Source organism: Miscanthus floridulus, chromosome 9, assembly GCF_019320115.1.
Source record: "Miscanthus floridulus cultivar M001 chromosome 9, ASM1932011v1, whole genome shotgun sequence".
Lineage (NCBI taxonomy): Eukaryota > Viridiplantae > Streptophyta > Magnoliopsida > Poales > Poaceae > Miscanthus > Miscanthus floridulus.
In genome coordinates, this window is record NC_089588.1 from 103,686,548 (window position 1) to 103,702,806 (window position 16,259).

Below are 16,259 nucleotides of genomic sequence, written 5' to 3' on the forward strand. Positions count from 1 at the left end.
AGTCGCCTCATTCGATATGAGCGGCAACTGACTGAGGTTCGAAGGTTGGCCCACGAAGGGCTCGAGGACACCTCACGTCAAACAGAGCCAGGGGAGAAAAAATGAGATGAGCCCAGTGGCCTTGCCTGACCCCGCTCAGAAGTGGACAGGGACATCACAACCTTTCTCGTTCGATTCTAACCTCGAGCCAAACCCATAGAATCTTCGTCGAGGAGAGGCCAATGGGCCACTTGAGCCTATCAAATGGCTCAGGCATCTATCGGGAGGCGGGTTAAGAAGTAGTGGAATGCCACATGAGGGCTCTGCCGACCCCATCAGCGAATGACGGACCAGGATTCCACACGAACGTGCCCATTAGCGAGCTCATTGAGCGCGACACTTGAGCCATCGAGGCAAGTGTCATTAGCTTAGCCCCTCTGGTTGCGGAAACTGAGGACAGGATGATGCATGAAACACAGCCAACCCCTATTAGACCCTAAGGGGCTCAGGGGCTAGAGCCGCCCGATCGAGAGACCAAGGTTCGAAGGCTAGCCCGCAAAGGGCCCGAGGCCGCCTCGCGTCGAACAAGAGCCAGGGGAGAAAACACAGATGAGCCTCAGCGACCTTCGCCCAACCCGCATAGAGGCCGTTAGGGCCATCTCAACCTTCTAGTTCACTCCAGCCTCTAGCCGAGCCCATAGAATCCCCATTGAGGGGGAATCTATTCGAAGGCGGGTTAAGGAGTAACGGAATGCCACCCGAGGGCTTTGCCGACCCTGTCATGAGCGATGGGACCAGATTCCATTCAAACATCCCCATTAGCGAGCTCATCAAGCGCGTCACTCAAGCCATCAAGACAGGTGACGTCGCCTCAACCCCTCTAGTCGTGAAAACCACAAACGGAGCGATAGTCACAAAACGAGCCGACCCTTGACCGAATCCCCGCCACACATGGGGGCTTGGGGATGGCTAGACTTGCAATGAGACCAAACACACAGTCATAGAATGATAGCTAGAATCCTAAGTAAGGGGTACGTGTGAATACAAGAGTAAGTTCGCTACCCTCGCTTCGGTCTCTAGTAACATCTGGCCCCAGCAACCGCAAGGGGTCGGATCTCACCCGGGGGCTGATAAAGGTATAAGTACCTCCTTTTTTTCAAAATAGTCGCTGCGTCAGACCTCTTCCTCACGATAAGGTTAGCGGTAAGGTTTGTGGGAACTAATAACCGAGCGTGCTTGGTAAAACTATAGAAAACCCACGCGCCGATGGCTATGGTAACTTTGCTTACCAGCATAATCAAAATTCCCCTCTTATACACCTCGGGCCCTACGACCTTAACAAACGGAAGGGTCAGATTGTATGAGCACCTTTTTTTGAATGCAAAAAGGGAAGAAAGCAAGTTTAATCAAATGAAACGAAATCACAAATTTGTCTAACGAAACGAAGTTGTGAATCTGTTCTCAAAAAATGATAGTGCAACACTTGTCCACATATTACAGATAAATGTCCATCGGACTCATTCGACTAACTACCCCTCTCGGGGAGAACCATGTCTTCAATTCTGCTCACTAGGGTTTCCACAAAAGGAGTCACCATTGCTTCTACGACATCTAGCTCGGAGGGTTCATAACCAGGCGCGAAACCAAGGCTCATCGCCTCAAAATCGATGTTGTCGTCGTAATGCGAGCAGGCGACAGTGAAGGCTTGGATGATCCCTGAGCGAAGAGCTTCCTTCTCCAGCTGGCGCACCCACATCGTGATATCTATGGCATGGGCCACGAGCGAGCTGGTCCCCTCCGTCTACACCACCTACAGGTCATCACAGACCACGCCAAGTGCAACCTTCAGGATATCGAGCTCGTCGCTCTCCGCCTGAAGAAGACACCTCGCCTCAGCAAGCTCTATGGCCAGTCCAGCAGCGGCACCCTCGGCCTCCAGCTTCTAGGCTTTCACAGTCTCTAGCTCGGCCTAGAGGGAGCGGATCCTCTATTGCGCCTCATCGCGCTCTCGGATGGCCCGGTCGCGCTCCCCATACGCTGTGCCACACTCCGAGCGGAGCCTCTCTATAGTATGGCATAGCTCGTCCTGCTCCTTGCGTAGCTGGGTGGTCATCTCAGCATCTAGTTTCTCCCTCTGCTCTAGGGCCGCAGACCTCTCCTCGGCTACCAGCCTGAGATCCCGCTCGTTCTCAGCCTTGGCCAAGAGGTCGATGATCCCCTGATGGGTCTCGGCATCCCGCTAGAGTAGCTCATCCCGCTCCTTCTGCACTCTGGTGGCCTCATCCTGATCCCGCCGCACCATCTCCGATAGCTCATCAAAAGACTTCTCGGCGAGCTCCGCATCCCCGCGGGCCTCGGCCTCCCACCGTCGAAGATCGTCCGCCTTCGCGGCAAGGGGAGTCAACTCGGCCACCCTCTATCGGAGCTAGGTGGTCACATCCATGTGCAGCCATGCCTCATCGATGAGGCGGTCCCAACCCTCCTTGTGTTCTCGAAGGAACTGGGATTTCTCCCGGCTGTGAGTTATAAGAGACTGAAAAAAAGACGGTGGTCAGAAAACAAAAATAGATGAAGAAAAATAGATTGAGAGGCAGGACCAACTGAATACCCGGCTGGTGGGAACAATTACATCTCGAAGGACACCACTGGCCTGGTTTAGAGCTTCTAGCGTGGCCGTGAACCCCTCGCTGAGCTTCTCCCACTCCATGCCCTCGGCGGCATCATCGAAGGTGAAGAGTTTTGAGGACAGGTCCCATGGACTCACCCACCAGAACAGGGGCTCATCCCGAGCAGGCAGGTGGTGGCCCTCTGATGGCAGGACCAGGGACAATTCCCTGCCAGTCCTCTCGACAACCGCCACGGTGCCCGAGGGTCCCTGCGCTATGACCTCCTCGGTCCTGCCCATGGCGGGCACTATCTCTGGGGCCGACGGTAGCACAGGACGTGCCGCTGCCTTGGATGCCACAACCACTGCTCCTGGCTGCGATCCATCCATCGTAGCCACCATCACCTCCACCTCCATCGGCGGTACCCCGTTCGGCTGCGCCGCTCCCACCGTGGTCGACACAATGGGTGCGGACAATAGCTCCGCCCGGCTCAATGTCGGCGGCGGCATCACTTCCGTCGCCAGTTGAGCGGCGACCTCCGAGGGTGCCTCCTCAGCCTCGCTAACAGTGTGACCCGCCGAGGGCACGGGCACCACCACGGGCGGCGCCAGACCAGCCAACGAGGCTGTGACGCTAACTCTGCTCTTGCCCGAAACGGGAGCGATGTTAGGCGGTGGCTCCTACCTTGCCTGAAGGGTGACGGTCTTCTTGGGGCGCCAGTGCTATGGAAGTGCCCTGTTTGACCCATCTCTCAACACTACAGAAGAAAGAAGAGGCGTGAGTCACTATGAAAAACAGAGAGAAACGGAGGAATCGACAACTTACGTCGGCGCTGTTGGGCGGTGGAGACGTTTGGGGGACGAACCCCCAGTTCCCTGCTCCACCTCATCATGGTAGGACCGTTTTGAGCCCATCCTGATGAGGACATCACTTCTTCAGAGGTACCCGCTGATCCTCCAACCGTCATGCAAGGTCCAATGACCTAGGCTCGAAAGCGACAACTCAATTTAGAGGTGAGCTTGTTCTTAAGCGATACTTTTCATACTTTTGAGAATAGACTACTACCTAATGATGTTATCTTGCTTAGAAACATTGGAGAGGGTCATGAAGGACTTAGAGGAAGTGGTGGAGGTGATGATGACCAGCAAGGACATCCAACACAAGCCAGAGGCCCAGTCCAACAAGAATTCGAGTCTGCCTCGGCCTCTAGGACCAGTCTACCTTAAACTGGTCATCTGAGACGCATCCGGACTTCGTTTTCTATGATCCACATATGGATGGAAAGCTAATTTGATAAGAAGCCAATCCAAGTGGTTTCACGTCAAAAGCTATTCGGAATCAACAGGAATCGTCAAAACAAGTCAGCGTCCAGAATCTGCTAGGGTGCTGCGACACCGTCTTTTGGTCTGTTGGACCATGTATCGAGTTTGGGCCCATTAGGGGTGCATCCAGGGGTCTTGCACGACCCTAGAGTCTTCATAAAGAGCTAGCCGGTTCCCCAAACCATCACACAGGTGAGGAGTTTTCTTGGTCTTGCAGGATTCTACCGCCGCTTTGTCAAAGATTTCAGCACCATTGCTGCCCCGTTGCATGAGTTGATGAAGAAAGGAGTGGTGTTCCATTGGGGAAAGGCACATGAGGAGTCCTTTGACACTTTGAAGGACAAGCTTACACACGCACCATTGCTGCAACTTCCAAACTTTGGTAAGACTTTTGAGCTAGAATGTGATGCTAGTGGAGTTGACATTGGTGGTCTTTTGATGCAAGATGGTAAACCAGTTGCTTACTTTAGTGAAAAATTGCATGGTCCTGTTCTAAATTATTCCACGTATGATAAAGAATTGTATGCACTTGTTCATTCTTTAGAGACGTGGCGTCATTATTTGTGGCCTAAAGAATTTGTTATTCATTCTGATCATGAATCACTTAAGTATCTTCGCTCTCAAAATAATCTGAATCGTAGGCATGCTAAATGGGTTGAATTTATTGAATCTTTTCCTTATATTATCAAACACAAGAAACGGAAGGATAATGTGATTGTTGATGCTTTGTCTAGAAGATATACATTGTTGTCCCAACTTGATTGCCGGATTTTTGGTCTTCAATCCATTAAAGAACAATATGCGCTTGATCCTGATTTTAAGGATGTGTTGCTTAATTGCAGAGAGGGACGCACATGGAATAAGTTTATGATCAACAATGGGTTTTTATTTAGAGCTAACCGCCTATGCATTCCAGTTGGTTCCGTTCGTTTTTTGTTGTTGCAGGAGGCACATGGAGGCGGATTGATGGGACATTTTGGTGCCAAGAAGATGGAGGATGTGCTATCCACACACTTCTTTTGGCCAAGGATGAGGCGAGATATAGAGCGGTACGTGGCTCGGTGTGCCACATGTCAAAAAGCTAAGTCGCGGTTAAATCCACATGGGTTGTATATGCCTCTTCCTGTTCCTTCTACTCCTTGGGCTGATATATCTATGGATTTTGTGTTGGGTTTGCCAAGGACTAAGAGGGGGAGGGATAGTATTTTTGTGGTGGTTGATCGTTTTTCTAAGATGGCACATTTTATTCCTTGTCATAAGAGCGACGATGCTGTTCATATTGCTGACCTTTTCTTTCAAGAAATCATTCGCTTGCATGGTATGCCTTCTACTATTGTTTCAGATCACGATACAAAATTCTTGAGTCATTTTTGGCGCACGTTGTGGAATAAATTGGGGACCAAGCTGCTGTTTTCTACAACATGTCATCCCCAAACTGATGGGCAAACTGAGGTTGTGAATCGAACATTGTCCACCATGTTGAGAGCCATTTTGAAGCGCAATTTGAAGATGTGGGAAGAGTGTTTGCCGCATGTGGAGTTTGCATATAACAGGGCGGAACATTCCACCACCAAGGTAAGTCATTTTCAGGTAGTGTATGGTTTTAACCCCGCTCCTATTGATCTTTTGCCTTTACCTACCACTGAGAGAATACATAGTGATGCTAGAGAGCGTGCTGATTTTATTTGTACGTTGCATGAAACAACTAAAGCAAATATTGAAAGAATGAATGCAAAGTATAGAATTGCTGGTAGTAAAGGTAGAAAAGAGATTAAACTTGAACCGGGTGATTTAGTTTGGTTACATTTGAGAAAAGATAGATTTCTTGAGCTGCGTAAGTCTAAATTAATGCCAAGAGCAGCTGGTCCTAATAAGATCATTGAGAAAATAAATGATAATGCCTACAAACTTGAATTGCCACCCGAGTTCGAGGTTAGTCCCACCTTTAACATTATAGATTTGAAACCTTATTTGGGAGAAGAAGATGAGCTTGAGTCGAGGACGACTCCAATTCAAGAGGGGGAGGATGATGAGGACATCACTTCTTCAGAGGTACCTGCTGATCCTCCAACCGTCATGCAAGGTCTAATGACCCGGGCTCGAAAGCAACAACTCAATTTAGACGTGAGCTCGTTCTTAAGCGATACTTTTCATACTTTTGAGAATAGACTACTACCTAATGATGTTATCTTGGTTAGGAACATTGGAGAGGGTCATGAAGGACTTAGAGGAAGTGGTGGAGGTGATGATGACCAGCAAGGACGTCCAACACAAGCCGGAGGCCCAGTCCAACAAGAATTCGAGTCTGCCTTGGCCTCCAAGACCAGTCTGTCTTAAACTGGTCACCCAGGACGCATCCGGACTCTGTTTTCGATGATCCACATATGGATGGAAATCTAATTTGATAAGGAAGCTAATCCAAGTGGTTTCACATCAAAAGCTATTCAGAATCAACGGGAATCGTCGAAACAAGTCAGCATCCAGAATCTGCCAGGGTGCTGCGACACCGTCTTTTGGTCCGTTGGACCATGTATCGAGTTTGGGCCCATTAGGGGTGCATCCAGGGGTCTTGCACGACCCTAGAGTCTTCATAAACAGCCGCCGCCCCTCCATTAGGGTTTGGGTTTTGCTTAGATTATTCTGTCAGAACAGTTTCGCCGTTCATAGGTTTGTGAGACCCCAACTTCGTGAGATAATCATTCATCTGCAATTTGGTTGCATTCTTTCTTGTTCTTGCTTGTGTTCTTCGTTGCGCAGGCAGGGATTACCCTTCTTGGCGAGGTCAACCTTGTCCGTGACTTGGTTGATAACCAGAGGAGCTGTGGTGCTAAGATTGCAGGGTTTGATCTTTCGATCTGAAGCCGGATCGGTGTGTCATTCTCCGCCACAACGATAGTTACCATCACCTGACGGAAGATCAGGATCCCCGTCTCCATTACATCCCCTGCTCCTGGGCCGAGGGGCTTGCCTCCCTCGTGTCTGGGGGCATGGCGGCAGAGCCACCCCCTCTCTTGGCACCATGGGAGCGACGGCAGAACCGCCCGCTGCCACCGGCACCTCGGGCGCGGCGGTGGATCCGCCTGCTCCCGCTGGCTCTTGGGGCGCGGTGATAGGTCCGCTCGCTCCCGCTAGCACCTCGGGTGTGGCGGCAGATCTGCCCACCCCTGATGGTGCTAAGGATGGGCCGATGGTCCGGCCCGCCTCCTCCAGCCTCACGGCCTCACCTTCCCTTGCGTGGAACAGGAAGGGTCCCTGCATTGATGAGTGGGTACCTGTTAGCGCGTCCTCGCTTCCTAGGTCGCCCCACTCAATGTCGGTGACTACCTCATCATATTCCTCATCGACGTCATCGTCGTTGTCATCACTGTCTATCTCCTCTCTTCGGTCCCATGCCTGCTGTTTCTGCTGCTTCTTCTTCCTCTTGAACTCCTTTGTCTTCTTCTCCCACTCAACCGCGGTGTGATTCACCACCACCATGAGCGGGTCCTTCAGCAGCGGAGTCGAGCTATCCGTGAAAAGGAGCCTCTTTGGCTGGTCCCGCTATCCCAATATCAGCATCAAGGGGTCGGTAATCGAGTAAAAAGGAGGCACGAGGAAGGAGAACTTACAAAGTCAAAGTACCCCGGTTCCAGCCACATTGGGGGATGCCCCAGCACCGAATACACAAAATCAAGAATGACACCGGCATTGTCCTTCGAAGGCTCCATCGCCTCCTTGATGCGCTGCGCGACTTTGGAAGGGGGAGCGCTTCATCGACAAGCGTCGTCCCCTCGAGTGATGCTTCGGGTGCCATCAGGTATAGGGGAAGTGCGCAACTCATTAGCGGCGCCACCCTCCGCTTGTGGTAGGCGCTGATGATCCCCGATCCCTTCATGCCCCTCTCCTTCAGAATTTGGAGGGTGGTGAGATGATCCTGGATTTTCTTCTTGTCTTTATCCAGGACCCCCATATCCTCCACGACTCTGGGACTTCTTCGATGCGGCGTCTGGTGAATGCTACAACGGAGGTGGCTGCATCGTTCTTGATGTAGAACCAATGCAAATGCCACCCCTTGTTGGAGGTCGATAGACGCATCGATGGGTACTCGTTGACCCGGTTGTTGCGGAGCGAGATGCCGGCGCATCCCATCGGCACGCTCAGATCTCGCTTCTTCTCCTGCTTCTTCAAGAGGGTGACGGCGAAGAGATGACGCCATAGGTCGAAGTGGGGACTAATCCCCAAGAACCCCTCACACAAGGCAATGAACGCCGCAATGTGCTAGACCCCATTGGGAGTGAGGTGCTGCAGCTCCACCTTGTAGTAATGCAGCAGCCCCCAAAGGAACTTGTTGGCGGGGGTGGTGAATCCTTGCTCGTGAAAGTGAGCGAAGGACACGACGGAGCCTTTGGGTGGCGACGACATGTCCTCATTGCTGGGCAGCCGCCACTCATCGGCGGTGGTCCATGCGCAAAGAAGGCCATGGCGAACAAGGCCCTCGAGGCGCTGGAGGGTGACATCGGATCTGCACCACTGCTCCATTAGACGATGGGAGTTGTTGGATGCGAGCTTGACGATGGCTGTGATGCGGGTGCGGGAGGCTCAGGCGATTGGCGGTGGAGGTTGCAGATGCAAAGGCAAGGAGGCAAAGTACGGGACCCTGGGGGGTGAACCACTTGGTTTTATAGGGGCGATGGATGCGAGAAGGGCAACCGACCACCTAGATCTCCGTGCCTACCATGATACACCACCACGTCATGTCGCAGGATATACGCTCACAATCCCTATCCTTTCCCACCAAAGTCGCGCCGGATGTTTCACCTTCTCGGGCAGACCAGGACTCTTTTCCCGCAGAGGGGATATGGGTCAAAGAACATTTCTCCAGCCCGCCTAGGCCAAGGAGTTTGAGGGCTGGCCCAATAGTTTCGATGGCCGTCCCAACGTGGCATGGGCCCTACGAGCGGCCAAAACTCAGGCGCACGAGCCTCAAGGGAGTCTCGATCCATAATTGAGTCTCAACCGGGCTGACCCTGGACGAATCCCCATGAATGGGATACCAGGGTTCCCTTTAAACTATCCAGTTGTCAAACACCAAACCTCATAGCCATATCCGCGAAGGGTCCAAATTACCCCCTGGGCGATTCTATCCGAATCACCCGAGGGCTCAGGGGCTACACCCATCGGGTGCGCTCGCGCGCACCCTCTGGCAAGTCAAATCACCCCCCGGGCGATTCTATCTGAATCCCCGGGGGCTTGGGGCTACTATCGGGGACCTAATACCAGGGTACCTAATGACATGGAGCTAATAACCATCGAACATTGATGCTTCCAAATAGACAGGAATGCAGCTACACTTCTTGCCCGAACGACTAAAGATTGGCTCCACCTCGCCCGAGGTCCTGGGCTGGCTCCGCCTTGCCCAACGTCTGAGGGTAGGCTCTGCCTTGCCCAATGTCTGGGGGCAAGCTTTGCCTTGCCCGACGTCCAAGGGCAGTGCCCCACCTCGCCCGACGTTCCGGGCTGGCTCCGCCTCGCCCGATGTTCCGGGCTGGCTCCGCCTCGCCTGACGTCTAAGGGCTGGCTCCGCCTCGCCCGACATCTGAGGGTAGGGCTCCACCTCGCCCGACCCTTGAGGGTTGGACTCCGCCTTGCCCAACGTCTGAGGGCAGGCTCCTCCTCGCTCGACGTCCGAGGGCTGGCTCTGCCTCGCCCAACGACTACACCCTGCTCCTTCATAATGACGAGCACATGGTAAGACAGGACATTCGAGTCAACCGCAATACCGAGGACCATGCCCTGCCCACCTAAAGGAAAGTACCGTCGGGATACGACGGGACGGGCGCTTTAAGCCCCTCCAGGCATGATAGAGCCTGAACAGTGTTGTAGGAGGCAACTTTTGTCTTACAGTGTTGTGGGCGCCACCATCAGCCCTCGGGCGTGGATCCTGACATCAGCATACGACAACCACTACAATCCAGGAGGGAACTCGCATCATCTATAGTAATGGCCATATGGTCACTTCCCCGTCTGCTCCCCGTTGGGTCACGGCTAGGTACCCTAGCACACTGTACCATCCGCCGGAGTAGGATGGGACGTGATCACTTGCTGAACGAAGCTAGAGCATGATCCTATCAGGATGGATAAACATGCTATCCCTGGCACCGTCTGCCATGTCAGTAGGGTAGGCTCTAGGGAAAAGGGGGACCCGCACCTTCGAAGGACCTTCTCTACCTCTGGTTTTTTCCTCTTTCTCCCATTTGTAATCTCTGCTCCCCCTTTATCTATAAAAGGGAGGGCAGGACACCCCACTAAGGGGATGGATCGATTTCACGCACAACACATCACATAACACACAGCCAAGCAGCAACCGAGCTCTTAGCATCCTTTCGACCTTTCCATCAGAGACTTGGGACCTATCCCTCTCTCGACCGTTTGTACCCCTATACTACGAACCTTTTTCGGTGATAATAACACGAGCAGCAGTAGACTGGATGTAGGGACATTTAGCCCAAACCAGTATAAACCTTGTGTCCTTTAGTACACCATCCGGGCCTAACGCGCAACAAATATAAATTTACTAGTTGGTGTTTATTTGAAACACCGACAGAAGTCTATTGCTACTAGACTTGTGTACGGGCTTGCTTGGGTGAAGTTTAGCTAGGGCTTGCTATTTTACTAATCACCTTTGCACTATTGTTTATTAAGTTTGTAGAATTTTTTATAGGCTATTCACCCCCTCTAGCCATCTAAATCCTTATAGTGTGGCTAGGAAATTTAGCTCCCTTGACAACTCCTACCGATATCCACACCTCTTGGAGCTCATGAAACCTATCCACTCACATTTGCTTAGATTGAGATCGCACTTGAGTGAGATTGGAGAAGATCTAGTGCATGTGTACTGAGAGTTTGCATCTAGTGGCACTAGCGATTGTAGAAGCTATGATATTCTTGTTACTCTTGGTGGTTGCCACCACTAAGACAGATTGGAGGTAGCGAACTCCGTTGAACACTATGTGGAGGTTGTACAGGCGCTCTGGAGGATGATTTGTGAGTGGCTCTTATGGTCATCCCCGCTAGTCGAGGTGAAGAGAAACTCTAGTGGATCGAGGCTTGTGTTGTACCTCGTGATTGTTTGGCCCATTGGTGAGCTCTCATGTCGGAGCTAACATTGAGGGGTAGTTGATCTTGCAGAGGAGCACATTCATTAGACATGCCTCAATGGAGACACAGGTGGCCGACAAGGTATTGAACCTAAAAGAAAAATTTTGTGTCGTGTAGGCGTCTGATGACTGGCTACCTTTCTACGGGGTTACCCGGAGCGAGGATTGGTGGGCTTTAGCGTAAAGTCAAACTCAATGGTTAATGTGACACAACGATTTAGTCAGGTTCTGGCCGCTGAATAGCGTAATACCCTACGTCCTATATGGTGGATTGCCTTGCATTGGATTGCGTAGTATGATGTGTTACTAGGGGGTGCTCCCTGCCTCTCTTTATATACTCTAGAGAGCAGGTGCACGGTTCTAGATCTAGTAGTTTAAGACATAAGAATTTTAGTCCTGTTACAAAGATAGGCTTTCTGTAATCCTACTAGGTCGGTTCTTCTTGCCTTGGAAGCCACACCACCTTGTTCCGCACCTTTTTGGCAGTCTGTGGACCGGCCCATCTCCTTGCCGGGTAGTCGGCCCCATGGGGAACCCTTAGGATCTTGGTTCCATCATGTCCCCTCTTTTATGTGGTTTGCGCCCTCTACACTTTCTTTTCACTTGTTGTTCATGTAGCAAGTGTAGTTGTGTAGCTCTTGTGCCTTAGCTTGAGCGGTTGCCTAGGTCTAGTGTTACCTTGTTGTTTACCTTTGCTCACTAGACTTGTTTGGGAGCTCTCTTGCTTAGTCGTGCTTGTTGTTCTAGTGTGTAGCTAGATGCTTTACTCTTCTGCTAGAATTGTGTAGGGGTGCTTGTTTAGCTTGCAAGTCTAGCGCAAGTAGTTGTTATTAGTGCCCTCCTTTGTTTCTAATAGTTTTGCTAAGTGTTGTGCTTTACAAGAATTTTTTAATAGGCTATTCACCCTTCTAGCAATCAACTGGTCATTTCAATGCCCTGCTGCCTCATTAGAGCTTGTTTGGTAGTTATCAGGACCTGGTCTCTTGTCTTTCAGCCTTGAGAATGGCATAGGTGCATGGCACACCCACCAGTGCGATGCCACGGCCTGCGTCCGGCTATGCAGACATGCTGAGCACCTCCTCTCTTGTATTCACCGCCTGCCACCTGCACCTTGACTTGCTAGCCATCGTCCTGCTTGTTGACATGCCCTCGCTGCTGTCCCATGCACTGTCTATGCCTCACCTAACCTGCTCAATGGCATCCTACTTGCAGCCACGTCCTCGTGGCTGTCCTATGCACCCGCCCATGCCTCGCCTTGACCGTTAGGACCTGTGCGAACCCCTACCTTTGCCTCTAGCCACACTCTTTGTCGGCCCGCCTTTTATCCTCGCCATCATCCCACACCTCACACTCACTGTTGCCCCGCGCGTGCATGCCTACTTGCGCCCTAGGCTATGCTTGGTGCTGGTTGGTAGCCTAATCGACTGGAGTTACAGTTTTGGAAGGGAGAGATGGATTTGGGGAGAAATAACTCCTGTTTGGATAAAGTGTCTCCGAAAGGAAGGGAAAAAACTTACTTGACTATCAAGTTTTATGTAAAAATAAGAGCAATGGTATATAAGGGATCAAAAAGTCTAAATTGATGGCAATGAATAAACACATAATTTTCAGTTGTATATGCAGGTCATAATAAGTTTACAACTTTAAATAACATTGAAGGAATTTTCTCTTTGAAAATGATAGAATAGTTTGTGGGTTCAGTCAAGAATAAATGTGTCTGAAGCTAAGTGGAAGTAAATATAAGGATAAAAGAGGTAAAAAAATAACATTAAATATGCACGCCTTATTAGATTTGTATTGCCCAGTAATAAAAAAAAACTATATATGTTTTTCGCGTGAGTCTCTAACACAACTTTTCTAGTGCCATTCCTATTCGAATATACTTACAAAATAGCACAGATCATGAGATTATGAACACATATTTAAGACCTCATGTTTCTAAACTAAATATTTTTATGTGTGCATGTATGTTTTTCAAAATAAATGAAGCAAAATGGAGCAAACACGTTTATATTACCTTTTTGCGGAAGAGGTGCAGGGCGTCATCGGGATCTAGGACCTTTTAAGTTGTAGACATTGTCGTGGTTTCCTGAGCAATGCTCTGCAATATCATTTTTCCTTGTAGTCACAATGATTCGGCTTGTCTCCTTCAAATGAGGGAGCAGACATGGTCTTATCTGATCCCATTCTGAGATAGATGATACGTCATCCAGAACAATCAAGCAGCTCTTCATATTTACAAGCGTTTTCAACTCCTCTTTCAACTGCTGATCAGTCATCGTTGGTAATGGTTTTTTAGTAACAGCTCTATTATGCAACAGTTGCTCCTTTGTAGAAGATCCTTGATCTAGTCCAACAACCAAGCTTTTAAGGAGCTCCACAAGATCGAAAGGACGCATAATTGTGACAAAAACAAACTTCTCAAACTTGTCCTCAAACTTATCACTCAGCTTTGGGCTTTTATAAACACTGCTAACTAGAGCGGTTTTTCCAAGACCACCCATTCCCCACACAGAGATCACCTCAGCCTGTTGGCTATTTTTTGAAGTTACTAATTTGACAATGTCGTCTATCTCCTTCTTTCGCCCAATGAGTTGAGATTCCTCGAAAGCAATAGATAGATCACCCTTTATTATCTCAACAGGGACTTGTGTAGGGTCTTCTGTACGGATTGTGGCTGCTTCTCGGCTAGTCACTGTGCTCGTCAATGAATCGCTTCCTTCTTGAGAACCCTAAACAAAAGAAAGCAATGATTAATTAGGATGATTCTTTAGCCGCCAATTTTTCTGGACAGTGTGTACCCTTCTGAGCACACTGGCAAATGTATAGAGTTGTTATTACGATTCATAAAAAAAAGTTATGAATGAGGGAGGGTATATTAATTGTTAACCAGAATTTATCAAAATTGGATATAGATAATAAAGCATCTATAACGTTAGAGCATGAACAATTGAGAGTAGCAAAGATAAGAAATCTAGATTAGTTGTGGGCCCCAATTAGTACATGATTTCTAGCAGAAATATCTTTTATCATTATTAGGACGTGCAAGGGCATGGGTTGGGTTGATGGACTAATTTGAATACTTTATGGTTCTATGTATATTTGTGACTAGTGTTTTGAAATGCTGAGAGATTTACAATGCATTTCCATGGGCTCAAATGAAAAACCATATCATTATATTAGCTGTTAAGTGTTAACTGCAATATATATATATATTGCAAAAGCATATATTATTTCTTCTGTTTCTATTGACATGGTAGTTCCAACTGACACTTTAGCTAGCCTAGATAATTGGATTAGAAAGATACGAAGAGGTATTACAATATTAAGAATGAGACAATTTCTGAATATGGAGTAACAGAATAGTATTACCTTTTTGTAGAATGCATAAAGAGTTTGATCATGAGACAATCGCTTTAGCTCTGCCGCTTGGCTTTCTTTCCCTGCACATAAGCTTGCAACTTCAACTTGCATCGTTGACACTATGATTCGGCTTCCTTTCTTAATATTTTGGAAGCATTTTTTGATCTGATTCCACTCTTCTATGGTGGACAGGTCATTCAGCACAATGAGACACCTCTTCTTATTCACATATTCATTGAACTTCTTAGCTAAATCTTGCTCTGCCTCCTCTATCTCAAGGAGGAACTTCAACCGCTTCGGCTGCTTCAAACTCGGTCACCAAGCTCTGGACAAAGCCTCTTGTGCTGAAAGGATGCATCACTCTGACCCATGCTCGTCCTGGAAATTTGCCTTGGACATCTGGGTTCTCATAAGCTTCCATGATGGTGGAAGCTATGCCGATATCGCCGCTTGTCCCCCACACCGAGATCACTTTAGGGTCCTCGTCATCCATGCTGATCAATTGGACGAGGTCCACTCTCTGGTCCATTTGCTTGGAGGCATGCCTTGCATCATCAACACCAAAGATGGCTGCACCAATGGCAGTAGTTTGCTCCGCAGCAGTGGCGGTTTTGGAGCCCGACGAGCCTTTGATGAGATGGTAGCGTGCATTCCTCTGGCTGACGTCCTCGACCTTGGCCCTGAGCTCCTTCATCCGCTGGGCCACACGACGCCGCTCGAGCAGCGTGCGAGGGAATCGCCACCAGGATGGCTTTTCCAGACGGACTGAGAAATCCTGGAGGTTGTCCTCGACGTCGTAGGCCGTGTCGCGGACCTGCTTCACCCAGGTCTTGACGACCTTGCTGTCGTCCCGCTCCTCGTGCGCCTCCATCATGAAAGACCGCATCATCTCGAGCTCGTCGGTGATGAACGCGTGGTCACGCTGGATGCCGAGCTGCAAGGCCACCTCCTCCGCGAACGCGGTTTTGGCGTAGTCAAGCGCTCCATTCAGCACGGACTTGCCCACGCTCAGCGCCGTCGCCTCCATGGAGCTGCGAGCGAGCTGTGTTTTTCCGAGGATTTGTGGGCTTCTGGCAGATGGAGTTGATGTTCATACGACCTGCTGCCTGATGACAGGTCTCCTATAAATGTAAATGACTGGGCTGCCAGAACAGCGGAAACAGCCACAATGGCTGCCCTGGAAGCAGGCAAGCCAGATTCTGCGACTTTACCCATGTCCACAGCAAGGCATATGCCTCTTGCCTCCCTCAAGCACACTAGCTTGGCATGTGGTCTGGGAGATGAACCAGATCCTCTGACTTTACCCCTGCAGACAGCAACGTATATGTCTCTTGCTTGCCTCAATAACAATTCACACCTCGCCTTTGTGGTGGTTGGGAGCAAAGCTACACGGTAGCATTAGAGCATCTCCTGAAAGGGATCAAAGCGAACCATCGACCAGTGTGGACAGTAGAATGCGTGAAGTATCTGATCAGCAGACAATTGCTTTAGCTCTGAGGCTTGGCTTTCTTTCCCTGCACATAGGCTTGCAACTTCAACTTGTGTGCTTGACCCAATGATTCAGCTTCCTTTCTTGTTGTTTGGGAAGCATTTCTTTATTTGATCCCACTCTTCAATGATGGATAGGTTAGGGCAGTCCCAATGAAAAAAATTGGTAGTTTCTATAACATAGGATATCGCACAAAAAAGTACTGTTTTCCAACCCATGGTTTCTATGAGTAATAATTATTTTCTCTTTCTCTCTCCCAACTCTATCTTCTTCCTCCAATATGAGTGCGGCATGAGCCCCCTAGAAACTGGTGGTTTCTCCCCAATGGCGATTTCATGGTTTTTTGGTGCATTGGGTCAAAAGA

The 16,259-nt window shown here is 49.6% G+C and overlaps 1 pseudogene; it reads right to left on the reverse strand.

Annotated features, from left to right (window-relative positions):
* The window catches only part of LOC136480466 (disease resistance protein Pik-2-like), a 45,394-nt pseudogene extending 29,941 nt beyond the window's left edge, over positions 1-15,453 (reverse strand).
* Positions 15,454-16,259: the final 806 nt, after the last annotated feature.